Genomic DNA, 26,420 nt, shown 5'->3' on the forward strand with positions numbered 1-26,420 from the left:
ATGGTGGAAGTAAGAGCATCTATTTTATAGGGTTGTTAGGAAGACAAAAATGAAAGAACTGCTACTCAATGTTTAGTGAAGCGCAATGCACAATTTTGAATAATGAAGTTGGTGTTTATGTTTTATTATTTGTTTATTTATTTTTTAGAGACAGGGTCTTGCTCTGTTGCTCATGCTGGAGTGCAGTAGTGCAATCACAGCTTAGTGCAGCCTTGACCTCCTGGGCTCAAGAAATCCTGCCACCTCAGCCTCCTGAGAAGCTGGGACTACAGGCATGCATCGCTATATCTGGCTATTTATTTATTTGTTTGTTTTTTGTAGAGATGGGGTCTCCCTATGTTGCCCGGGCTGGTCTTGAACTCCTGGCCTTAAGCAATCCTCCTGTGTTGGCCTACCAAAACACTGAGTTTACAGTTGTGAACCACCATGGCCAGTCTTATTTGTATTTTTAAATCAGCCTTGTAAAGTTGAGTTGGTCATTAATCTTGTATAACGGTAATTTGGGGCAGCATTGGTTGGGCGGGGGGTGGGGAACATTTAGGACCCTGTGGGCTACAACTCGTAGTGTGTGCACTTATTTTATTTTATTTTATTTTGTTTTGTTTTGTTTTATTATATTATATTATATTATTTTTTTTTGAGACAGGGTCTCACTCTGTTTCCCAGACTGGAGTGCAGTATCATGATCTTGGCTCACTGCAACCTCTGCCTCCAAGGTTCAAGCGATTCTCCTGCCTCAGCCTCCAGAGTATCTGGAACTACAGATGCGTGCCACCACACCCGGCTAATTTTTGTATTTTTAGTAGAGATGGGGATTCACCATGTTGGCCAGGCTGGTCTCAAACTCCTGACCTCAGGTGATACACCTGCCTCAGCCTCCCAAGGTGCTGGGATTATAGGCGTGAGCCACAGTGCCCGGCTGTGCACTTATGTTTGATTTTTGCAGAACCACCCTTCCCTAATGGTTGTCTCCTAGATCCAAGGTGACTTTATTCATTTTAGAATGAACTTACCCCATTGATACTGTAACCAGAGTTGGCATACATCTCGATTGGCAGAACCCGGTCATGTTTAGCGAGATGGAAGTGTTCTGGAAACTCCTCCTTCTTGTAGATGTGGAGGTGAGGGTGCGCATTCTTCAGTGACTGGTAAAGGGCTTCCTCTTGCCCCAATTTGGGCAGGGGCATCCCAAAGCCACCGTAGCCCACAATATCAAACTTGACCAAGTCCCTGAACTTGATGTAGTTGGACAAGGGGATCTTGTTGACATTGGGTCTCTTCTTCACGGTGGTCATCCCACGGTCTCATGTGATGATGACGCTGAGGTGCTCTGCAGGCTGTGCTTCTCAGTGGCTCCCACCAGATACCCGATGGTCCTGTCGATTTGCTGAATCATCAACTTCCTGTTCTCTGCCTGTGGCCCGAATCGATGTCCCATGTTATCTGGCTCTCTGTAGCACAGAGTCACAAAGTCATAGTCTTCCTTGGTGAACCAGTTCATGACGGTATCGATGTTCTCCCTCCGCTCTGTCTCGTTGCTGTTTGGGTGAGTGTAGGACTCCACCAGGGTCCGCTTGACAGCCTCACCCTCGTATTTAGCACCACCCCTGGAATAGTGGAATGATGCCACTTTGTTCCCCTGCAAGTACAAGAAGAAAATTCCATCAGGGCCATTTATCATACCTTTCTCACAATCAACAAAGCTCGACTTGTCTACATCTGTGCCCCATTCCAAAGTCATAGGAAATATGTGGTCTTTGGAGTCAGACAGGGTGGAGTTAGGATTCTGGGCTTCCCCAGGATCTCATAGCATCTACAACACTGTTAGTTACAAGATGTGCTATTATTTTATGCGCTACTAAGCAGAAAAATGTTGCCAACGAGACCGTGACATTCCAGGGATTGTAAGGTATATTCCAACTTCAGAGATGGCAAAATGAAAAATAATTCCTTAGAATAGAGGGAGATGGTAATTTCTGAGTTGGTGGTGGTGAATTTGTGCATGTGTGTTTTTTATATATATACACATATATATACACACACATATACACATATACATGTATATATATATGTGTGTGTATATATATACACACTTATATACATGTATATATATGTGTGTATATATAGATACATATATATATTTATATATAGTGGTGCAGGGGTACAATCATAGCTCATTGCACCCTTGAACTCCTGTGCTTAACTGATCCTGCCACCTCAGCCTCTTGAGTAGCTGGGGCCACAAGCATGTGCCACCATACCTATTTTTTTTTTTTTTTTTTTTTTTGAGACACGGTCTCACTCTGTCACCTAGTTTGGAGTGCAGTGGCACAATCTCAGCTCACTGCAAACTCTGACTCCTGGGTTGAAGCAATTCTTGTGCCTCAGCCTCCCAATAGCTGGGATTATAGACATGTGCCACTATGCCCAGCTAAGTTTTGTATTTTTAGTTGAGACAGAGTTTTGTCGTGTTGGCCAGGCTGGTTTCGAATCCCTGGGCTGAAGTGATCCACTTGCCTTGGCCTCCCAAAGTGCTGGGATTACATGTGTGAGCCACCGCGTCTAGCCCTAATTTTTGTTTTGTTTAATATTTGTAGAGATGAGGTCTCACTAATTTGCCCAGGCTGGTCCTGAACTCCTGGGCACAAGTAATTCTCCTGCCTCAGCCTCTCAAAGTGCTGAGATTACAGGCATGAGACACCGTGCCTGGCTGGTGGTGAGTTTTTAAATCTCCCAGTGTCTCAGTGTTTCAATGTTTCTACCTGTAGGATGCCAAAAAGTAGATGGCATCTTTGTGAGGATTAAGCAGGCTAGCTTTTTATTTTTATTATTTTATTTTTTATTTTTGAAGACAGAATTTCTCTCTTCTCACCCAGGCTGGAGCGCAATGGCGTGATCTTGGCTCACTGCAACCTCCGCCTCCTGGATTGAAGTGGTTCTCCTGCCTCAGCCTCCCAAGTAGCTGGGATTACAAAGCCAGCTAGCTTTAAGATATAGTGTTGGGCATCACATTTTGGCGCGGAGCAGGCACTCTTTTCTTTGCCCCCAGGTGGGACTAAGCCACCACAAGCCTTCCCTGGTGTGTGCAGTGGGTGATGAGTGCTTGCCTGCTCAGCCCCCACTTCCTGGTGGCAGGGTCACATTACTCTGACTCCCCCTTGAGCTTCAGTTCGTGCCTGGTTCAAGATGTATTGACTCAACCTGAGGATCCAGAGGTGGGATGTAGCTCTGGCCTGGCCAAAGGACCGAGGATGCTGCATGCCATGGCTACAGCAACTGGTTCAGCTTTGGGCTCATGTCCTAGTCAGAGCCAATGAGATGTAATCTTGGGATATCTGCTGGGCTGTTGGGAAGGGGACAGGATGTCCTGCTCATCCCCATTCCTGATGCTGAGGGATCTGAGAAAATCACTTGTAAAATTTGGGGGTGTTTGGAAGAAGTGGAGACTGATGTCTCTTTCTCTCTACAGACATCTGATCAGCTACAGAGCTTGACTAACCTACTCAGAGGCAGAATGATATGGTGGTTAAAAGTGTGCTCTGGGACGAGATTTTGCCACTGTACTCCAGCCTGGGCGACAGAATGAGACTCCATCTCAAAAAAAAAAAAAAAAAAAGTGTGCTCTGGGCTGGGTGCGGTGGCTCACAACTGCAATCCCAGCACTTTGGGAGGCTGAGGCAGGAGGATCGCTGGAATTCAGGAGTTTGGGATCAGACCCTATCTCTAGAAAAATATTTTTTAAAAATTAGCTGGGTTGGTGGTGAATGCCTCTAGTCCCAGCTACTCGGTAGGCTAAGGCGGGAAGATTGCTGGAGCTTGGGAGTTCAAGGCTACAGTGAGCTATGATCAGGCCACTGCACTTCAGTTTGAGGGACAGAGAGAGACCCCATCTCTCTGAATAACAAAAATGTGTGCTCTGGTGCCGCACTGCCTGGTTAGATCGTTTGTTCACCACTTAGATGCATGTTATATAAATGCTCTCCTCAGTTTCCTCATCTGTAACTTGGGGATGGTAATGCTGCCCCAATAAGTGGTTATGGGGACTAAATGCATGTGGACATATTGGTAAGTATTCAACAAGCTTGATTTTTCCTGGAGAGGGAGAAAGAGCATGCAGTGAGGTGGCATGGTCAGGTGCATTGGGACAAGGATTATTTCCTCTGGCTTCTGCCTCCTGGGAGGTACTAAGGAGGGATCTGAAATGTGTCTGCAGACCCCAGAGATGGGGACTGCAGAGGGAAATTGAGATCAGGGACCCCAGTCTGGCAGAAATGAGTGCAGCATGGGGCATTGTGTCCCTTCCATCAGAGGCATGGGGTGTGTTGCAGACAGTCATGAAATGTGGCTGAATCTTGCAAGGGACCCTCGGTCCTATGGTTGCTGCTTGAGACAAAGACCCCTGTCAGTGGAACCTGGTGACCTTCACCCTTCTGTGTCAGGCTGCAGACAGCAAGAGACGGCAGCAGATTATGCCCAACAGGAAAAGGGCCATTGCCATCACACAGGTTGCCATAGGAGGAGATGACATCTCTCCCTCTCGTCCTCCAGCAGTGTCAGCTGGGGAAGAGGTGGGTGGGTGTGCACAACCAAGAGTAGACCACAGACCATGCTCCTTCTCCTCCAGTCTGCTGGGGCCCCAAGGGAGTCTGCAGCCCTGGGCCAGGGACCGGCTGACACAGGAGAACAAAAGACCTTAGGCTGGGATAACATGGTGGTGCAGTTCACACTCTGGAGCTCCCTGTGAGATCAGACTGGAGCCAGTCTCCAACGGAGACCACATCTCACTTAGCTCCTTCCCTGTCATATCCTGTTTTCTTTACTCCTATCTCCTGAGAGTTCTTCCTGAATGAATTACATGCACTCAATCCCTGCCTCAGGATCTGCTTTTAGGGAACTTGACCTAAGACAGAAATGTTGGTACTAAATACTTTGCAAGGCGTCAGAAGCTCTGCTGTCCACAAGCAGGTGAGATATTACCTTCCCTACCCCCTGGCAGTCATAGTCTATGATGCGATTGAGCTTTATGGAAGTGCTTCTCTAAAGAACTTCCCCCAATTTAAGAAGATCTTAATTTGCTTACTTGTTTACTGTCCATTTAGCTGCTCTAAAATGTGAGCTCCAAATCAGGGGCCATGTCTGGTTGGTTACCCATTTCCTGGGATCTAGAATGGGCCTAGCTCAGAGCAGGTGCTCACTATTGATGGAATGCATGTTGAAAGAATGCATGAATCTCATCTCCCTTTGTGGGTGAAAAACTCATCCTATTTTCACCCAGATTAACTTTCTTTCTTTCTTTGTTGCTTTCTTTTTTTTTTCAAAATGGAGCCATGATCTGTCACCCAGGCTGGAGTGCAATGATGTGGTCTCTGCTTGCTGCAACCTCGGCCTTCTGGATTAAAGCAATTCTCCTGCCTCAGCCTCCTGGGTAGCTGGGATTACAGGTGCATGCCACCACGCCCGGCTAATGTTTTGTATTTTTAATAGAGACAGGGTTTCACCATGTTGGCCAGGCTGGTCTCGAACTCCTGACCTTGTGATCCACCTGCTTTGGGCTCCCAAAGTCCTGGGACTACAGGCATGAGCCACCGTACCCAGCCACTCTTGATTAATTTAATGGAAATATTTAAAGAGATTCTTTCTCTTCTGGGTTCTAGCGTCTTTTCTGTAACCTCTGCAGGTAATACATTTTCCTTCCTGATGATAACATTTCTATGGTTGCTTTAACTTGCAAATCCTTTAATACTTATTTATTCCATTTCTGATTGGCATTAGACATAATTCTCAATTTTCAGTGACAGCACTTTTTTTAACGTACATATAATTCGACTTTGCCTTGAAATGTGACATTGACTAGAAGGATGAAACTTCTAACATGCTGTAGACCATAGTTTGACTGGCTAATTTATTATTTAGAAGAAGCTAATATTGTCATTATGAGGGACTTAGGTGGCTCTGAAGAACCAGTTGTATTTCTAATGTTTGCAATGTTAAATCACAGATATTGCCAACGTGAAATAGTTTCCATATGCTGTATTCTCAATACACACCTTTTCCAAAGATATCCCAAACTGTAGTCTTAGGAAACTGTGATTTTTCTTATTTGGTCTGATAGGAATTTGGGGAGCTATGCGGGATCTCCATAAAATGAGCTCCAGAAACACACATGTGTGCACACACACACACACATGAACCACACCACACTTGACTCTGTTTATTTGGGACCCATTATTATCAGAAGTTCTATTTTCAACAAATACTTCTGAGAAATAATTTGAACACTTAATTGGATGCAAAAGAGTGGCTATTTACTATTCTACCCTTTAATTAGCATAATCAGTGTTTCCAGCAGCAAAAGCAATTGAAAAATCGCTAGTTTTATTAGGTTCATTATTCTCCCTTAGCGTAGTGTGGCATCAGCACGGCTATTATTCTTAAATTGCCTCTTTAAAACAAGAGCTGGTGCTTCTTACAGGCAATTCCTAACTCTTGGGTTTTGTAGAGGGTCCAAAACTCTTTAGAACCTATAATTCAAGGAAAGCCTCCACTTTGGTTTTACATTTTGTCTGGTCTCTTTCGGTGACAGAATTTATGTCACAAGGTGCACATATTTTGGGGAGGCTCATGGACAGCCCATCGCTCTTGTGCTTTGGAAGGAAGTATGTGCAGTTAAGGGGAAGGAATTAGTTACTCATCTAGGGAACAATTGGGTAGAAAGAGATGGACTCCCTGTATTTGAAATTCAGAACTCAAGCTTGGCTCTGAGTGTTTCCTTGCCTTACTGTGCTCCGGGGGAGTCACTGAGCAGAAGGAAGCGAGTTGCCTGAGATTCCTCAAAGCCCGCAGCCCTTTTGGAGGTTACATTGTTATTCTTAGAGCCTTATGATGCACAATAAAGACCTAGCTTGGACCAATATTAGGATGAGTTATCTTGCTATGAACATTCTTTTAGGTAGAAGTTGCTGGTTCCATCTTGCTCACAATCCTCCAAAGTTTGGAAGTTACTTTCCAGGAGACATAGCTTGTACTGAGAGCTGCCCTCCCACCCTCTCTCCAAATATCCTCTTGGGAGTAGCCTAACAAGGTGCTGTCACAGACCCTTGCCAGCCACGATGACCCCACCCAGACCATCCCTCTGCTGTTTCACTCTTTGATACTCTCTGGAGCTCTCTGGGGAGGGGTGAGACCTGCTGTCTGATTTGTACGGTTTGCTCAGGTCTTACAGTCATGGCTGGCTGCTTCTCTCTGAGAACTGGGACTCCTGAACTTGGTGAAATACGTGAGCCATCGATCATGTTAAATTATCAGGGACACTCATTTAAAATCCGAGTCTGCTCCAGATGGACTCTCTCTCTTTCTGCCCTGACCGTAAGAGAGAGAGACTGTGAGAGAGACCGTGAGAGAGACCGTGAGAGGACCGTGAGAGAGAGAGAGAGAGAGAGAGAGAGAGAGACCGTGCCCTGACCTGCTGGACGGTGGAGATGCTCGTGGGCTGTGAGCAACAGATGCAAAGGCTGCCGGGAATCCCATCTTTCCAGCATCATCTGCCAAGGGACATCAGTTCCTGGGTGTCTTGATGGGTTCTGGCAGCATTGCTGTCATTGAAGGAAAACATTTTAGCCATATTAAAGGTGAACGCAGCAATCTCCACACAGGCTGCCTGGAAGGGACGTGGGATAAGGGTAGGTTTTCCCTGTGATGGACAGGAGGCAGGCGGCCCTCCCACAGCCCTGCCTGGCAATGGAGATGTGTCCCCAAAAGGCACTGGGGGCCAGCTGGAGTGCTGTGCGGAGGCGAGCTCACCCGGGCCGTGGGTTCGCTCTGATTGCAGCGGTTTCCCGCCAGCTCCTTGGAGAGCTGGCAGATGACCCAGCCCCATAGCAGGAGCTGTGAATGGCAGAATGAGATACAACAATTTGATATCCACTTGCCAGACGAGCCGGGTGTCGTCAGTCACCTGGCTCTGCGCCAACCTCTTTTTGCACAAATACTTACGAATTGAGCCAGGAGGAAAAGCACTCTGATTATGAATTGAGCAGAAGGAAACAAAGTTCTGCAGATAAACACCAATGAGACAAAAAAAAACAGGAATAAGAAAAATGACAGAAAAGAAGAACTTTCCCAGAAGCCTCCTGCCAGTGAACGGCCACCATAGCAAGAGCATGGAGGCCCTGGGTTTTGAACCGTGAGATAAGGAAGATGAGGAAAACCTCCCTAGCAGCCAGGCAAGCACAAGATTCCTGTGAAATCCAGGTCTAAGTGTTTTGACCACAGAAGTAATATTATGTCATAGATGAGAGCTGTGAGTTGCTGAACCCAAAGTGAGTTCAAATCCGAGCTCTGCCTCCTGCTACCTGTGTGACTTTGAGAAGTTCCAGCACTGCTTTGTGCCTCAGTTTTGTCATCTGTTAAATGGGCATAATCACAGCTCCTGCCTCAGAGTTGTTGTAAATTAATACATGTAAAGCCCTGAAATCAGCCTGGTATACAGTAAGTGTAATGAACGTTATTTTCTTGGAAGGATAGAACTTATTTTCATGGTCTAATCCTGAAAGTCTAAAAAATGTGAGAGGAAAGAATCTAGAGTGTCACCATGAGGGGGAAAAGTCAGCTTGAAGCAGGACAGGGTCATTGACAATTTCCTGTGATTCTACAGCTGCCTTGTACACTATGGTAGCTCCTAGCCACTTGTTGTTTAGATTTTGTGATTTAGAAATGAATTAAGGGTGGGGATGGTGACACACCTGTAATCCCAGCATTTTGGGAGGCCAAGTTGGGCAGATCACCTGAGGTCAGGCGTTCAAGATCAGCCTGGCCAACATGGTGAAATCTCGTCTCTACAAAAATACAAAAATTAGCCGGGCATGATGGCGGGTTCCTGTAATCCTGGCTACTCAGGAGGCTCAGGCAGGAGAATTGCTTGAACCCGGGAGATGGAGGTTGCAGTGAGACGAGATTGCACCACTGCACTCCAGCCTGGAGGATAGAGTGAGACTCTGTCTCAAAAAAAAAAAAAAAAAAAAATTAGTTAAGAGAAAATTGAAAATTCAGTTCTTCATTCTCACCAGCCACATTTCAAGGGCTCAACAGCCCATGTGGGTGGCTAGCAGCTCCCATGTTGGACATTGCAGAGTAGAGCAAGCCCGCCATTGCAGAATGTTTGATTGGACCGTGACTGAATAGTCTATTGCAGTGCTCCCCAATTTTTTTTAGCACCAAGGACCAGTTTCCATGTATTTTTTGGGGGAAGTTTCAGTATGATTCAAGTGCATTACATTTATTGTATACTTTATTTCTATTGTTATGAACATTATAGTATATAATGAAATCATTATACAACTCACCATAATGTAGAATCAGTGGGAGCCCTGAGCTTGTTTTCCTGCAACTAGATAATCCCATCTCCGGGTGGTGGGAGACAGTGACAGATCATCAGGCGTTAGATTCTCATAAGGAGCACACAACCTAGATCCCTTGCACATGCAGATCACAATAGGATTGGTGCTCCTATCAGAATCTAATGCCACTGCTGATCTGACAGGAGACAGAGCTCAGGTGGTAACGCTAGCGGTGAGGAGCAGCTGTAAATACAGATGAAGCTTCACTCATTAGCTCACTGCTCACCTCCTTCTGTGCAGCCCAGTTCTTAACAGGCCACAGACCGCTACTGGTCTGTGGTCTGGGGGATGGGGACCTCTGGTCTATTGGATAACACTAGCTTTGAGGGTACTGATCAGCCAAAGAAGCACTGAGATGATTTGTCCTCCATTAATAAGAATGATGGACTTTTTTTCTTTTTTGAGACAGAGTTTTGCTCTTGTTGCCCGTGCTGGAGTGCAGTGGCACCATCTCGGCTCACTGCAACCTCTGCCTCCCAGGTTCAAGAGATTCTCATGCCTCAGCCTCCCAAGTAGTTGGGATTACAGGTGCCTGCCACCATGCCTGGCTAATTTTTGTATTTTTAGTAGAGTCGGGGTTTTGCCATGTTGACCAGGCTGGTCTTGAATTGCTGACCTCAAGTGATCCACCTGCCTCGGTCTCCCGAAATGCTGGGAATACAGGCGTGAGACACCGTGCCTGGCCAGATGGACTTTTTTTGAGCATTTAGTTCCAAGCACCTTCCCTGCATTTTCTCAGTTAATCCTCCCAGTGACTCTTTGAAGCAGGGACTATGACAATCGTCATTTCACAGATGGAGCAACTGAGGCACAGAGAGGAAGCCAATAGCCACAGTCGCCCAGCTGAGGAAGGATGGAGCCGGCTGAGATCCTGTTCTGGGGATCTAACTCTGCAGCCTGCATTCTGGGCTGCTGTATTCTCCCATGTTGCTATCTGACGAGCACAGCATGGGCTCAGAGTACAGACAGGAGGAACCAGCTAATAAGGAGAGGTCTGGGGTGAAGGCTGGTGCCTTGGGGAAGAAGAGAGAGGTCCCATTCTAAAGGGATGGCATTGGAAGCTCATAGTGATAAAGCAAAGCCAACAGGTTTTGGGGCTGGGAGTTAAACACACAGCTCTGGTTTCTGCCTTTTCATAGTGGTGATGAATGGGCACTGAGACCCTCTCGAGCTAAAGTTGTCGTCATTGCTCTTCATAGTCTGAAGGTGCATGAAATGGTCAACTTTCTTCCAAAGGGCTTTTATGCCTAAGTCTGTGGTTAGTGTCTAAACAGATATTGACTGAAGTCCTGCTGGGTGCAGACACAGTGGCCAGCCCTGACGCTACAGTCGAGATGAAGCCAGTCTCTGTCCTCATGGAGACCTGTCTATTGATAAGAAAAGAGAAAGCTCACTGAGCATTGAACCTGTGCCCACTGCTTTTGATGCATCTCTCATTTAATCCTTCTATCAAATCTGTGAAATAAACACATCACCATCATCCTATTTCACATTTAGGGAAACATGCTTAGAGAGGGTAAGTAACTTGGTCAAGATCACACAGCTTTGAACTCTCATCCCACAGGCGCAGGAATGGGAGGCAGCAGCCGGGGAAGCCAGGGTCTCTGGCAGTCCTTGTCTCTGGGCGGTGATCCAGAGAGAGAGAGAACACGATTGTCTCAGCACTGGGTCTTCTTCTGAGTCGTCTTGACGGAGCAATTCCAGAGCATCTCGGTGTTAAACATCATGTTGTGAATGACTCAGTGATCTCTGACCCAGAGACCTTGGGGATAAAGGAGGGGAGGTACGGAGAAGCTCTTCGAATGGATGTTACCGGGGTGTCAGTGTTCTTTGAGGCCACAGGCTATGTGTCACCAAATTGAAGTGGTGGCCTGCCCCTCCACACCTGTGGGTATTTCTAGTCGGGTGGGATGAGAGACGGAGAAAAGAAATAAGACACAGAGACAAAGTATAGGGAAACAACAGAGGGTCCAGGGGACTGGCACTCAGCACACCAGGACCTGCACGGGCACTGGCCTCTGAGTTCTCTCAGTTTTTATTGATTATGATTTTCATTATTTCAGCAAAAAGGAATGTAATAGGAGAGCAGGGTGATAATAAGGAGAAGGTCAACAAAAAACATGTGAGCAAAGGAATCTATATCATAATTAAGTTCAAGGGAAGGTACTATGACTGGACGTACACGTAGGCCAGATTTATGTTTCTCTCCACCCAGACATCTCAGTGGAGTAAAGAATAACAAGGCAGCATTACTGCAAACATGTCTCACCTCCCGCCACAGGGCAGCTTTTCTCCTAGCTCAGAGGTGAACAAATGTACAATCAGGTTTTACACCAAGACATTCAGTTCCCAGGGGAAGCAGGAGACAGTGGCCTTCCTCCATCTCAACTGCAAGAGGCTTTCCTCTTTTACTAATCCACCTCAGCACAGACCCTTTACGGGTGTCAGGCTGGGGGACAGTCATGTCTTTCTCATCCCACGAGGCCATATTTCAGACTATCACATGGGGAGAAACCTTGGACAATGCCCTGCTTTCAAGGGCAGGGCTCCCTGCAGCTTTCCCCGGTGCATTGTGCCCCTGGTTTATTGAGACTAGAGAATGGCAATGACTTTTACCAAGTATACTGCTTGTAAACATTTGATTAACAAGGCACGTCCTGCACAGCTCTAGATCCCTTAAACCTCGATTTTATACAACACATGTTTTTGTGAACTCCAAGTTGGGTCAAAGTGGCTGGGGCAAAGATACAAATGAACAACGTCTCAGCAAAGCAATTGTTAAAGTACAGGTCTTTTTCAAAATGGAGTCCCTTATGTCTTCCCTTTCTACATAGACACAGTGACAACCTGATCTCTCTCTTTTCCCTACATTTCCCCCTTTTCTTTTTGACAAAACCGCCATGGTCATCATGGCCCCTTCTCGCTGGTCACTGTCTCTCTGGAGCTGCTGGATACACCTGTAGACTAACAATAGAGAGGACAGACATACAAGAATTAATACAAAATTTGCAATAGTGGAATTTCCAGTGGTTTTAACCCAAGTGACAGGGTTAAGATTTGTGAAGCTATCAACAGCTTTTACCATTGCCTCCATTTCTGACACCAGATTTAACTGGGCTTTTGATGTTTCAAAAATTTGTTCTTTCAATTTAGAAATGTGTAAGGTAAGATTATCTTCTCTTGCTTGTAGATGACGTCTAACCATGTCCCAGTGATGTTCAGATTCATTATAAGCTCGAGGTGTAATACAAAAATCTGACGTATTCCAGTCACACTGTAACTGAAAAAGATATTCCAAGCTCATGAGCCTATCTCCCATCCAAATAACAGTTTGTCTAAGATCATTAATTTGATTTGCCAATTTTTGATCTGTTTGAGTCTCACAATTCCACAATTTTGAGGAATTGTTTTGCCAATTATTCACACATTCTGCAGTTTGAACAGAGGAGTGTAAAGCAATTCCAGCAGGCGCAGCAGTAGCTGTGACTGCAATAAGACCCATAATCACTGCAATGAAAGTAAAAATGAATCTTTTAGATCTAGTTAGAACTCCTTTTAATACTTAAGATATGTACAGATGGAGAAGCCTCCCACGGTCGATCCTTGGACACAGGGATCCACACATCTTTTCTTGCCCTTACTAACAGAATACCATTCTGCCAATCAAAAGTTGAATCAATGCAAGTAAACAATCTACAATTTTCACTGGTTGTAGTTTGGGAATCTGGCTTAATAGCTATGTTTCCTACAGCTAGCATATAAGGGGGTTTTACACAACTTTGCAAAGGAATTTTCAGATTGTAATTTAGGTTAATAGTATAATATGGCTTATGACTTCTTGTTCCCATAACTTGATTTCCAGACCAAATTCTAATGTTGTACGAGGCCACAGTGAGCTTCCATAATTCTGGGTGTTCAGGACCAACAACAGGACTAACTAACTTTGGTCAGGGTGATGAAATCCTCTTTTAACCCCATTTCAATGGATAGGGTAATTCTAGCCTTCTATAAACCTGGTCTAGCCTTTTAGTTAAATCACTATCATAGGCCAGATTAGTGGGCCAGACAGATGGAGCCTGTGAACATGAGTGGATCTGGCCCATACATTCATCATATAATTGGCCTCGAGGGGCCTAGTCTATAATAGTTCCAAATTTATTGTTTTGTAGTACCACTGCAGTATCAGCCACACATTCTTCCCAGACTAAGACTTCTGGGTCTTTTGATTCTTTTGGAATTTCCTTGGGGCATGGTTTCCCTTTAGGCCTAAATTTTAATGATCTTTGATAGGAAGAATTCTGTAAATTATTCATTTGTGACCCGAGTGACATTCCACTTATCATACGATAAGTAAATTTACTGGTGGCCCTGACAGTAGGTACTTCTACCAACCAATTTTGGTTTGTAGGCATTAAGCATCCTGGTGCTTTTCCCAGGCAAATAGGAGGATAATGATACCCAATGGAAATGTTTATCATCATTCCTTCTTCTTCAGGTTGGGCAGGGCCACGGTCATCTGTGGGGCCTGGTACCCATGCACTGTTATTAACATATACTTCAATAGGATTATCTATCCAAGTGACTGCTCGAATTAAGGGTGGGAAAGGCACATAGGCCCAGTAAGTATAGTTAGCTGTAGCCGCTCCTGAAGACATAGGGAGACTTACCACCGTTGATACAATCATTAAAGCTGCAAGCAGCATATTCTCTGGAGTTTGTGTTACCCTTGTGTTTTCCAGGCTTTTTTCAGCTAACTGTGTCAGCTTCTTTAGCTGGGCCCAGGTCGGCAGCCCCACTTTGTTGGTGGATGGCAACTTCATCTGTTCTTCTGATATCACCATTTTGTTCACCCTGCGAGTCGATGATGTTCGATTGCGTGTTCTCTGTCTCTGCGGAGGAGCCTTCCCTTGCACCTCTGATGGGTTCATTGTAGAACTTCAAATGTCTAGTGGGTACCCAAAGAGGAAGCTGATTTTCTCCTGGTGAAACACAAGCAAAACCTCCCCCCCATGTTATCACCTTACCTATTTCCCATGTTTTATTTTTGTTGTCTTTCCACCAAATCAGTTTTCCCTCATGTGGGCTGTTCTTTTTTACCAGTAAAATGTTGTTCTGCAGAAGTAGTGGTCTGATTTCTATATATATTTAAAAAATTTAAAGTATAGAGTGCTAGATTAAGTTGCATCTGGGGAGTGTTATACTCCTTACTTTTTCCTTTTTTTGTTTAACCAATTGAGCTTTGAGTGTTCTATTAGTTCTTTCAATTATGGCCTGTCCTTGGAAATTAGGGATTCCTGTTGTATGTGTAATTTTCCACTGATTTAAGGATTTTCGAAATGCTTTACTACAGTATCCTGGCCCATTATCTGTTTCAATTTTTTCTGAAACTCCCATGACTGCAAAACAAGATAATAAATGTCTTTTAACATGGGAAGTACTTTCTCCTGTCTGGCAGGTTGCCCATATGAAATGTGAATAAGTATCAACTGTCGCATGGACAAATGACAATTTTCCAAATGAAGGTACATGTGTGACGTCCATTTGCCATAATGCATCAGGACATAAACCTCTAGGATTAACTGCTGCCTCTTGAGCGGGCAGGTGTAAGACTTGACACTGAGCACAATGTTGTACAACATTTTTTGGTTGTTTCCATGTGATATCAAATTTGTTTTTTAATCCTGTTGCATTTACATGAGTCAGGGCCTGAAGTTCTTGTGCTTCCATGAAGGCAGATGATACTAGCAAGTCAGCTTGTTCATTTGCCTTAGTTAAAGGCCCTGGTAAATTAGTATGTGCTCGGATGTGAGCAATATAAAATGGGAAATTTCTTTTTCTTAGCTTGTTGTAACAATTTAAACAGCTGATTTAACTGATCATCCATACTATATTTGATTAGGGCTGTCTCAACATCCTTTGTAGCCTGTACTACATATGCAGAATCTGAAACAATGTTAATAGGCTGATTAAAATCTTGTAACACTGAAATGACAGCAACCAATTCTGTTCTTTGAGCTGAGTGATATTGAGTTTCAATGACTTGTTCTTTTGGCCCAGTGTAAGCCACTTTTCCATTGCTGGAACCATCAGTAAACACCGTCAGAGCATTTTATAGAGGTTTTTCTCTGTAATTTTAGGTAAAATCCAAGTTGTCAATTTCAAAAACTGGAAGATTTTTGCTTTTGGGTAATGATTATCAATAATTCCCACAAAATCAGCAAGACCAATCTGCCCTGCACCAGAATTGATAAAGACTTGTGTAACCTGTTCCTTGTTTAAAGAAACAATGATTTTTATCTGGGTCATTTCCACACAATTTTACTATTCATAGTCTTGCCTGACCAATTAATGTAGCCATTTGATCTAAGTACAATGTAAAAGTCTTAACTGTACTGTGAGGAAGGAATCACCACTCCACAAGATCTGTATTTTGAACAATAATCCCTGTTGGAGAATGTGCAGTAGCAAAAATTAAAAGTTGGAGTGGGGCTAAGTGATCTATTCTATTTACTTTTGCTGACTGAAATTTTTCTTCAACTAATTCTATTTCTTTAGTTGCCTCTGGAGTTAATATTCTTTTACTATTTAAGTCTGGATCCCCTCTTAAGATAGAGAACAAATTTGACATGGCATAAGTAGGGATGCCTAGAGTTGGCTGAATCCAATTAATATCTCCTAGCAATTTTGGAAGTCATTTAATGTTCTTAATGTGTCTTTTCTTATTTCTACCTTTTGTGGTTCAATTTTTCTCTCCTCTACCTGCATTCCCAAATAATGAAAAGGAGTGGAGGTCTGAATCTTATCAGATGCTATTGTCAGGCCTGCGTTTGCAACCTCTGTCTGCAGAAATGTGTAACAGTGAATTAATTTGTCTCTTGTTTCTGCAGCACACAAAATATCATCAACATAATGAATGACATAACAGTCTGAAAACTTGTCTCTAACTGGTTGAAGAACTTGAGCTACAAAAGTCTGACAAATAATTGGACTATTAAGCATTCCCTGAGGCAACACTTTCCACTGAAATCTAGTGGCTGGTTCTTTATTATTTATGTCTGGTAAAGTGAAAGCCAATTTTTCAAAATCCTGTTTTGCCAGAGGAATGGTAAAAAAGCAATCCTTCAGATCAATTATAATTAAAGGCCAATCTTCGGGGATCATGGCTGGAGAGGGCAGCCCAGGTTGGAGAGGCCCCATGGGTTTAATTACTGCATTAACGGCTCTTAAATCAGTTAGCATGTGCCATCTGCCTGATTTTTTTCTGAATTACAAACATAGGAGAATTCCAAGGCGAAAATGAATGCTCAATATGTCCCTTTTCTAATTGTTATTTTGCCAATAAGTGTAAGGCCTCCAGCTTTTGTTTTGGTAGTGGCCACTGATTTACCCATACAGGCTTTTCTGTTTTCCAAGTTAATGAAATGGGTTTTGGAGGCTCTACAGTGGCCACCCCTAAAAAGGATACCCTAGTCCTTTTCTTTCTGGATTTCCCTTAGCCTCAAATGGAACTTTAATGCCTTCTCCATTTTTCCCTAGTCCTTTGCCAGGGAGATATCCCATTTTAGTCATGATTTTTTGACTCGTGGGGCTGTATAGAGAGATTGGAATAGTAATCTCTGCATGCCACTGTTCGAATAAGTCTCGGCCCCATAAATTAATTGGAATAGAAGTAATCATAGGCTGAAATGTACTCTCTTAATTATCAGGTCCTAGACAATGTAAAATCCTGGCACTTTGATACACTTCTGAGGCAGTGCCCACACCAACAAGTCCTGTAAAAGGCTTTTGTTTAGGCCGATTTTTTTGCCATTGATTTAAGGCAATGATAGAAACATCAGCCCCAGTATCCACTAATCCTTCAAACTGTTTTCCCTGAATAGTAACTGTACACACAGGTCTATTCTCTGAGAGCTGACTAGCCCAATAAACAGCTTTTCCAGCAGTGTTGGTACTTCCAAACCCTCCTGTTCTTTCTGTTTTGCTATCCCCAATTTTAATATAAGGCAAGAGCAGTAATTGAGCAATTCTATCACCTGGATTGGCACTCCAGGGAACGGTAGAGCTGATCACTAACTGAATTTCCCCTTTATAATCTGAGTCAATTACCCCAGTATGAATTTGATCTCCTTTCAAATTTAGACTAGATCTTCCTAAAATAAGGCCTACCATCCCTTGTGGCAGCAGGCCATATACCCCTTTAGGAATCTTTTGCGTGGGCTCTCCACGGAGTAAAGAAATCATTTGAGTAGAACATAAATCTACTTCAGCACTGCCTGCTGTGGCAGGGGATAATTGTCGTATTCTAATTGGCTGATTCCCTGAAATGGTGGTATTTACTCTGGGGGTTGTCCCTGAAAATCCTGAGGAACAAATGGCTGAATCGGGAATGCCCCACTTTGTTGCGGGGCCTGGGGCTGGCCCCTCTTGCCGTTTCCCGACAAGGGTTGTCCATTTTTATCAAATTTAGAACGACATGCCTTAGCCCGATGTTTTCCTTTTCCACATCTTGGACACAGGCCAGGTGGCTCTTTTTTTTTTTGCTCTGTTTATTTAAGCCTGGGCAATTCTTTTTTAGATGACCGATTTGACCACAATTATAACATTTTCCCCCAAATGTTTTAACTTGTCCTCCTAAAGCAACCCCTGTAATTGCTTGAGCCAATAGCATTGCCTTATGCATAGCTCCTCCAGTCCCATCACAAGCCTTCACATATTCTGTAATTACATCAACTCCTGCTGAAACCTTTCCTCTTAATGGCTTTATGGCTGATTGACACTCTGGATTTGCGTTTGGATAAGCCATTATTTCTACAATAACTTTTCGGGCGTTACATGCAATGGATTTTTGAGCTGCATCTTGCAACCTTGCCACAAAGTCTGGATATGGCTCTTTAGAGCCTTGTCTGATTAAACTAAAAGAAGGGCATGAGGTTCCTGGGTTCTGAATCTTTTCCCAGGCCCTGAGGCAAATAGCTCTTAGTTGTTCAATAGCCTCATTTTCATTACTGATTGTTGGTTAATAGTGCCCCAATTTGGACCTGTTCCTAGCAATTGGTCTGCATCTATATAAGCAACAGGATTAGTAGCCTGATTTTTTCGTACCTGTTCTTGTACCCCATCAATCCACCAGGTTTTAAACTGTAGTTACGGAGAGGGTGAAAGGGAAGATTTAGCCAAATTTTCCCAATCATAAGGAATAAGTCTATTTCCACGAGCAATGGAATCTAATAATGTTCTCATATAAGGAGAGTTAAGTCCATATTGTTTAACTCCTTCCTTCATATCTTTTAAAATTTTTATGGTGAGAGATTCATATCTAGTCTCAGTTCAGACAGACGCTCCTGCGTGACTCCCTTTCCCGGCCGTCATCGGTTGTAACATTACCGGATATTGCCATGCCTCAAGGTCTCTCTGTTTTCTGGTTGTAGCAGTGGTCTCATGCAGTGCACATTCTTGTCCACTAGGTGGTACTGTAAGATCAAACGCCATCGCCGTGGGTTGTTGATATAGTGCCTTGCTGTTTGGCACAGGACGCACTGCCTGAGATCCATACTGAACCTCTGGAGACGGCGGATAGTGAAATTCGGCTGGCGGCTGGTGGTGATAAACTACCGATGGTCGGGTTTTATTTTCTACTGGCTGGTATTGCGGATACTGTGCCTGGATTGGCATTTGAGATTGTGACATCACAGGCATCTGAACCGCGGGAGAAAGAGTTGGTGGCCATCGTGGTCTAAACTCTGATGGCCCAAATAATTCTGGACCTCCTTCCCCCAATTTTGATGATTCAGGATATATTACCTCCTGTAATTGATTATAGTCAACATTCTGCATTGACCAAGCCAGTACAGGCTCTACTGCATTTTTACAATGTGAACTTTCCATTCCTTTCTTAAACTCTGTTTCTGCCTCTTCTTCACAATCTATTACATAGCTTTCAGGGGCATGAAAGACTGAAACGCTATCTTCTTCTATTTGAAATGGTTCTAAAGTTGCTTTAATAGTGGCCCAATCATTCCATACTGTAAGTGGGATGATTTTACCTTCCCTAATTGCTTGTTTTAGTTCTTTGCCAATTTTTTCCCAATCTTTCAAATCTAAAGTTCCCTTTTCTGGAAACCATGGGTGGAATTGTTCTATTGTTTGAAATAGCGTAACTAGATTTTCTGTAGAAGCTTTAACTCTACCTCTTCTTAAGAGAATTTTAATGAAGCTGAGATAAGAAGCATATTTACTTTCAGTTTGCCTCATTGTTACCCTGGATTCCTCCCAGCGCACAAGCTAACCGCAAGGCTGACTGTGGACGTACTGGGGAATCTCTCGTCCGCTGTCCTCAATGCTCACGTTCTTAGCGTACCTTCACCCTAGAGAAGGGCCCCACGCTGGGCTCCAGATGAAGGGGTGGTCTGCCCCTCCACACCTGTGGGTATTTCTAGTCAGGTGGGATGAGAGACGGAGAAAAGAAATAAGACACAGAGACAAAGTATAGAGAAACAGCAGTGGGTCCATGGGACCGGCATTAAGCACACCAAGGACATGCACAGGCACCGGCCTCTGAGTTCCCTCAGTTTTTATTGATTATGATTTTCATTATTTCAGCAAAAAGGAATATACTAGGAGAACAGGGTGATAATAAGGAGGTCAACAAAAAGCATGTGAGCAAAAGAATCTATATCATAATTAAGTTTAAGGGAAGGTACTATGACTGGACATGTACATAAGCCAGATTTATGTTTCTCTCCACCCAAAAATCTCAGTGGAGTAAAGAATAACAAGGCTGCATTGCTGCAAACATGTCTCGCCTCCCATCACTGGGCAGCTTTTCTCCTATCTCAGAGTTGAACAAATGTACAATCGGGTTTTACACCGAGACTTTGAGTTCCCACGGGCAGGCAGGAGACAGTGGCCTTCCTCCATCTCAACTGCAAGAGGCTTTCCTCTTTTCCTAACTCACCTCACCACAGACCTTTTATGGGTATCGGGCTGGGGGACAGTCAGGTCTTTCTCACCCCACGTGGCCATATTTCAGATTATCACATGGGGAGAAACCTTGAACAATACCCTGCTTTCAAGGGCAGAGGTCCCTGCGGCTTTCCACAGTGTATTGTGCCCCTGGTTTATTGAGACTAGAGAATGGCAATGACTTTTACCAAGTATACTGCTTGTAAACATTTGGTTAACAAGGCACGTCCTGCACAGCCCTAGATCCCTTAAACCTTGATTTTATACAACACATGTTTTTGTGAACTCCAAGTTGGGTCAAAGTGGTTGGGGCAAAGTGTCTGGGGCAAAGCTACAAATGAACAATATCTCTGCAAAGCAATTGTTTAAAGTATAGATCTTTTTCAAAATGGAGTCTCTTATGTCTTCCCTTTCTACATAGATACAGTGACAGTCTGATCTCTCTTTCTTTTCCCTACACAAATAAAGAGCCCAGTGCCTTTTCTCATTGCTCAAGAGATTGAAGGGGTAGGAAGAAAAGATGTTAAGTTATAAACATGTTTCAGTTTTGGTACCACTTGAGCCAATTTACGTTTTAAAGAGGAAAGAGTCTTGCCTACAAAGTCAGCCCCTGGGTTTTCCTTCTGCTTATGGAATCCAGGCAATGGGCAAAGAGAAAAAGAAAACTAAGGAATCAGCCAGATGCAGTGGCTCATGCTTGTAATCTTGGCACTTTGGGAGGTTGAGGCAGGTGGACTTCTTGAGTCCAGGAGTTCAAGACCAGCCTGGCCCACATAGTGAGACCCCGTTTCTAGAAAAAATACAAAAAGGTGCTGAGCATGGTGGCATGCACCTGTAGTAGCAGTTACTTGGGAGGCTGAGGTGGGAAACTACTTCAGCCCAGGAGGTTGAGGCTGCAGTGAGCCATGATTGTGCCACTATACTCCAGCCTGGGTGACAGAGTGAGGTCCTGTCTCAAAACAAAAAAGATAAGAAAAAGAAAACTAGGGAATATGGACAGAATAAGTTTCTATATATAATAAAGAACTGAGATAGAACTGGGTTCACTGAATAATTATTTGAGTTGCTTTTGAGTGAATTTTTCCTATTGGAGTCTACCTTTGTTTTTTTGTGTGTGCGCATTTTTTGTTTTTTGGTTTTTTTTTGTTTAGTTTTGTCTTTGTGTTTTTTTTGAGACTGGGCTCTGTTGCCCAGTCTGCTGGAGTGCAGTGGCACGATCTCAGCTCACTGCAACCTCTGCCTCAGCCTCCCCAGAAGCTGGGACTACTGGGCATGTACCACCAAGCCCAGCTAATTTTTGTATTTTTAGTAGAGATGGGGTTTCACCATGTTGGCCAGGCCTGGTCTTGAACTCCTGGGCTCAAGTGATCCACCTGCCTCAGCCTCCCAAAGTGCTGGAATTACAGGTGTGAGCCCCTGCGCCCAGCTAGAGTCTACCATTCTTTGAATTCACTGCAGTGCAAAGACTGGGACATGTGGAACTCCAGGTGTATATGGGTTATGTAGAGATGCTAGGGGCGGATTAAGGAAGGAAAGATATGAGAAGCCTGCAGAGCATGCTTTCCCAGACTGTATGGGCCCTGGGAAAGGAGAAGTGGACAGAAAGAGAACACTAGGTACCCTGGAAGAGAAGATTCATCAAAGTCATCAGGGAAGTTAGTAATGCAAGGGAAAAAATTTAGAGACAGGGCCAAACACGCTTCTTCCAAGTCCTTTCTGTCTGCTCAGTCACCTCTATGCTTATTTTTCTTCTTTCCTCTAAGTAGTGTCATGCGTTTTCTTCCTATTCCTAGTCACTCCTAGTCAACAATTTCCTCTCTTTACCATCTTTTCATCAGAACTTGAAACCTCCTCTCCTTCATGTATTAGTGATCATGTTTCTCCATAATACTGCTAGAAACAAGAAATGAAACCTGGAAAACCTGCATTTGAGAACCAGATCTGCCTCTGCTAGCTATTTGAGAAGTTATTTTGTTCCATTCTTTTTGTTGTTATCGAAACAGCGTGTCACTCTGTCGCCCAGGCTGGAGTGCAGTGGTTCAATCTTGGCTCACTGCAGCCTCAATCTCCTGGGCTCACTCAATCCTTCCACATCAGCCTCCTGAGTAGCTGAGACTACAGGTGTGTGCCACCACAGCTGGCTAATTTTTAATGCTTTTTTTTTTTGGTTTACTTATTTTTTTTTTTGTAGAGATGGTGTCTTGCTATGTTGTGTAGGCTGGTCTCAAACTCATGGGCTCAAGCGATCCTCCTGCCTTGGCCTCTCAGATGAAATGGGAAAAGTTCTGTTGTCCCCCTCGAAGGGCATGCGATGCGGGTGTCGTTAATTTTTCAGTGCCCCACTGCTCAAACCTCTAGGAGAGCATGCAGACAGGCAGGGAGACTCCTGGCAGTGTCCAGGGGTGAATGTTTATAGTTGAAGCCCCAGTGGGCGTGTGCTACAGGGTGCTGTTTTAGTTTAGCCGTCTGTAGGTAGCTTCTGTTAGTCGGCTCAATTAGACCCCCGCCTTATTGCAAGGAGAGAGGGCTCTCTTTGTCCCGGGGTTCTTGCCTTGGTGTACCGGAAGTGGTGCGATCTCAGCTCACTGCAAGCTCCGACTCCTGGGTTCACGCCATTCTTCTGCCTCAGCCTCCCAAGTAGCTGGGACTACAGGCACCCACCACCAAGCCTGGCTAATTTTTTTGTATTTTTAGTAGAGATGGGGATTCACTGTGTTAGCCAGGATGGTCTGGATCTCCTGACCTCGTGATCTGCCCACCTCGGCCTCCCAAAGTGCTGGGATTACAGGCTTGAGAGTGCAAGGTTTTATTGAGTGGAAGTATCTCTCAGCAGATGGGGGAGCCAGAAGGGAGATGGTTTACCTCTGGAGTTGGGTGAGTGGCCGGACTCTTCTCCGAACGTCCCAGCCAAACTCTGCGTTGTTCTGCAGTTAGTGGCCTGCGGTGTGTCGGTGCCCATTGGTGCGTTCCTCTTGACGTCCAGCACCCTTGTGTTCCTCCGGTGATGTGCTCCTCTCGAAGTCCAGCTGCCTGTGTGTCTGCCTGCTAGGGTGTCAGGGTTTTTATAGGCACAGAATGGGGGTGTGGCAGCCAGGGTGGTCTTGGGAAATGCAACATCTGGGCAGGAAAACAAAAATGCCTGTCCTCAGCTAGGTCCATGGACACAGGCCCTGGGGAGGAGGAGCCCTAGCCAGGGACCACACCCTCCTCTACCCAGTACTTCCCTTCCTCACTTCCATATCATTTAAAGGGACCACATTCTTCCCTTCTGAGCACTTCCCTTCTGTATCACAAAGTGTTGGGATTATCGGCATGAGGCACTGGTCCCAGCCAATTCCATTCTTTTAATGCAAACTAGAAAATAGGTGTTCAGAAAGGCCTGCCCTATCCATCTCAGGGAGTTGCTATGAAGATCAAATTAGACCATGTGCAACAGAAGTTTAGAAAAGATTCCAAAATCACTGTGCAATGGGAATGTATTTTTAAACTCCACTGAGTGGACTTAAAACTATGGTTTTCTTTCTTTCTTTCTTTCTTTTTTGGTTGAGACAGAGTTTCACTCTTGTTGCCTAGGCTGGAGTGCAATGATGCCATCTTGGCTTACTGCAACCTCTGCCTCCCAGGTTCAAGTGATTCTCTGCCTTAGCCACCCGAGTAGCTGGGATTGCAGGCGCTCGCCACCATGCCTGGCTAATTTCTTCCTTTCTTTTGTTTTTGTCATTTTAGTAGAGATGGGGTTTCACAGTGTTGGCCAGGCTGGTCTCGAACTCCTCACCTTAGGTGATCCACCCACCTTGGCCTCCCTGAGTGCTGGGATTAAGGCTTTAGCCACCGCACCCAACCTGTGTTTCTTTTTTAAGCAAGAAAACAAATGCCTCTCCCCAGCGCTCATTAAACAAATCCCTCTGTTTTTTTTTTTTTCCCCCCATAGGATTCTTATCCTTCTTACCCCACTGCAAACAATCTATTTTCTTTTGGCCCTTCTGTCCGTCTGTGAAAGGGTCAGGCTTTCTAGCTAACCCTTCATCAAATATTTTTGATGACCACAGTCAAGACAGTACTTATTATTTTTGGGGGGAGGACGGAGTTTTGCTCTTGTTGCCCAGGCTGGAGGGCAATGGCGCAGTCTCAGCTCACTGCAACCTCTGCCTCCAGGGTTCAAGTGATTCTCTTACCTCAGCCTCCCAAGTAGCTGGGATTACAGGTGCACAACACCACACCCAGCTAATTTTTGTATTTTTAGTAGAGATGGGGTTTCTCCATGTTGGTCAGGCTGGTCTCGAACTCCTGACCTCAGGTGATCTACACACCTCAGCCTCCCAAAGTGTTGGGATTACAGGGGTGAGCAACCCTGACTGACCAGGACAGTTCTTATTAATGCCTGAGATGCATCCAGGAGCACATGACCTGGCTGTGACTGTTCTAACAAAGTTCCCCAAATGGGTGGCTCAGGACAACAGAAAGTCATTCTCTCCAGTTCCAGAAGCTTGAGGTCTGAAACGGGCAGGGCCGTGCTCCCTCTGAAGGCTCTAGGGATGAATCCTTCCTTGCCTCTTCTGGCTTCTGGTGGTTGCTGGCATTCCTTGGCTTGTGGCCACATCATTCCATTCTCTTCCTTCATTCTCATGTGGCCTTCTCCTGTGTGTGTCTCTGTCTCTTCTTCTCTTCCCATGAGGATGCCATTATTACTCAATTTAAGGTTCACGCTATTCCAATATGACCTATTTGTAATTAGATCTGCAGTGACCCTATTTTCTTTTCTTTTTTTTTTTTTTTTGTGATGGAGTCTTGCTCTGTTGCCCAGGCTGGAGTTCAGTGACACAATCTCAGCTCGCTTCAACTCTGCCTCCTGGGTTCAAGTGATTCTTCAGCCTCAGCCTCTGAAGTAGCTGGGATTGCAGGTGCACGCCACCATGCCTAGCTAATTTTTATGTTTTTAATAGAGACAGGGTTTGTCATGCTAGCCAGGCTGGTCTCGAACTCCTGACCTCAAGTGATCCTCCTGCCTCAGCCTCCCAAAGTGTTAAGATTACAAGCATGAGCCACCATGCCCTGCCCCTATTTTCTAATAAGGTCACATTCTGGGATTCCTGGTGAATGTGAATTTTTGGAGGACAGTATTCAGTCTAGCAAAAGGCAGAACATCCTCATTTTCTTCCCTACCTCAGAAATAAAGAAGTTAACTTCAACCCCTCTGAGAGAGAGAGGCTTCCTGAGCTTCCAACAATCAATTATCCACATATTAGTCACAGAAGGGCACTAAGGGTTGTGCACAGCACGTGGCCAGCCCGTTCTCTGAGTCTGTCAAGTTTAAGGTGAACGCTAATCCTGAATGAGTCTTAAAATGTATTTGGCATATCCTGGTCATTGTAAAATGTTCTCACATTGTGATGGCTGGGGCTTCCCTCTCAGGTGTAATCTGCGAAGTCAGACGTGACACAGCCTGGGTGAGGTGGGCCAAGCCGGGAACTGGGTTAGGAGGGAAGCTGGGGAATGATCTCCAAGGTCTCAGATCCCAAACTGGCTTTAGCCAGATTCACCCAGAGGGATCTCATAAAAAATGCACATTCCGGGGTCCACCCCAGACCTAATGAATCAGAATCACCTGGGAAGGAGCCTGGGGAGCTCTATTTTCAGAAGCAGCCCAGCCGAATCCTACGGTCAGACAGGGCTAGGAATCCGAGCTCAGTCTAGCGCGGTAGTTCCCAAACTCGTCTGTGCTTCAAAAAATACAGATGCTGATGTCCGGGCATGGTGGCTCATACCTATAATCCCAGCAGTTTGGGACGCTGAGGCGGGAGTATCACTTGAGCCCAGGAGTTTGAGACTAGCCTGGTGAACATAGGGAGATACTGTCTCTATAAAAAATTTAAAAAAATTAGGCAGGTGTGGTGGTGCCCGCCTGTGATCCCAGCTACCGTGGAGGTTGAAGTGGGAGGGTTTCTTGAGCCCAGGAGATGGAGCCTGTAGTGAGCTATGATTGTGCCACTGCACTCCAGCCTGGGTAACAGAGCGAGGCCCTGTCTCAAAAACAAAACAAAACAAAAAACGGATGCTATGTCC

The 26,420-nt window shown here is 44.8% G+C and overlaps 1 protein-coding gene and 1 pseudogene across 2 annotated transcripts in view; one reads left to right on the plus strand and one right to left on the minus strand.

Annotated features, from left to right (window-relative positions):
• LOC129398572 (uncharacterized) overlaps window positions 1-26,420 on the plus strand; it is a 200,869-nt gene that overhangs the window by 80,946 nt on the left and 93,503 nt on the right. The window lies entirely within an intron of this gene.
• LOC129398570 (endogenous retrovirus group K member 6 Env polyprotein-like) lies at window positions 12,222-15,439 on the minus strand (annotated as a pseudogene).

The sequence above is a fragment of the Pan paniscus genome, chromosome 7 (assembly GCF_029289425.2).
Source record: "Pan paniscus chromosome 7, NHGRI_mPanPan1-v2.0_pri, whole genome shotgun sequence".
Lineage (NCBI taxonomy): Eukaryota > Metazoa > Chordata > Mammalia > Primates > Hominidae > Pan > Pan paniscus.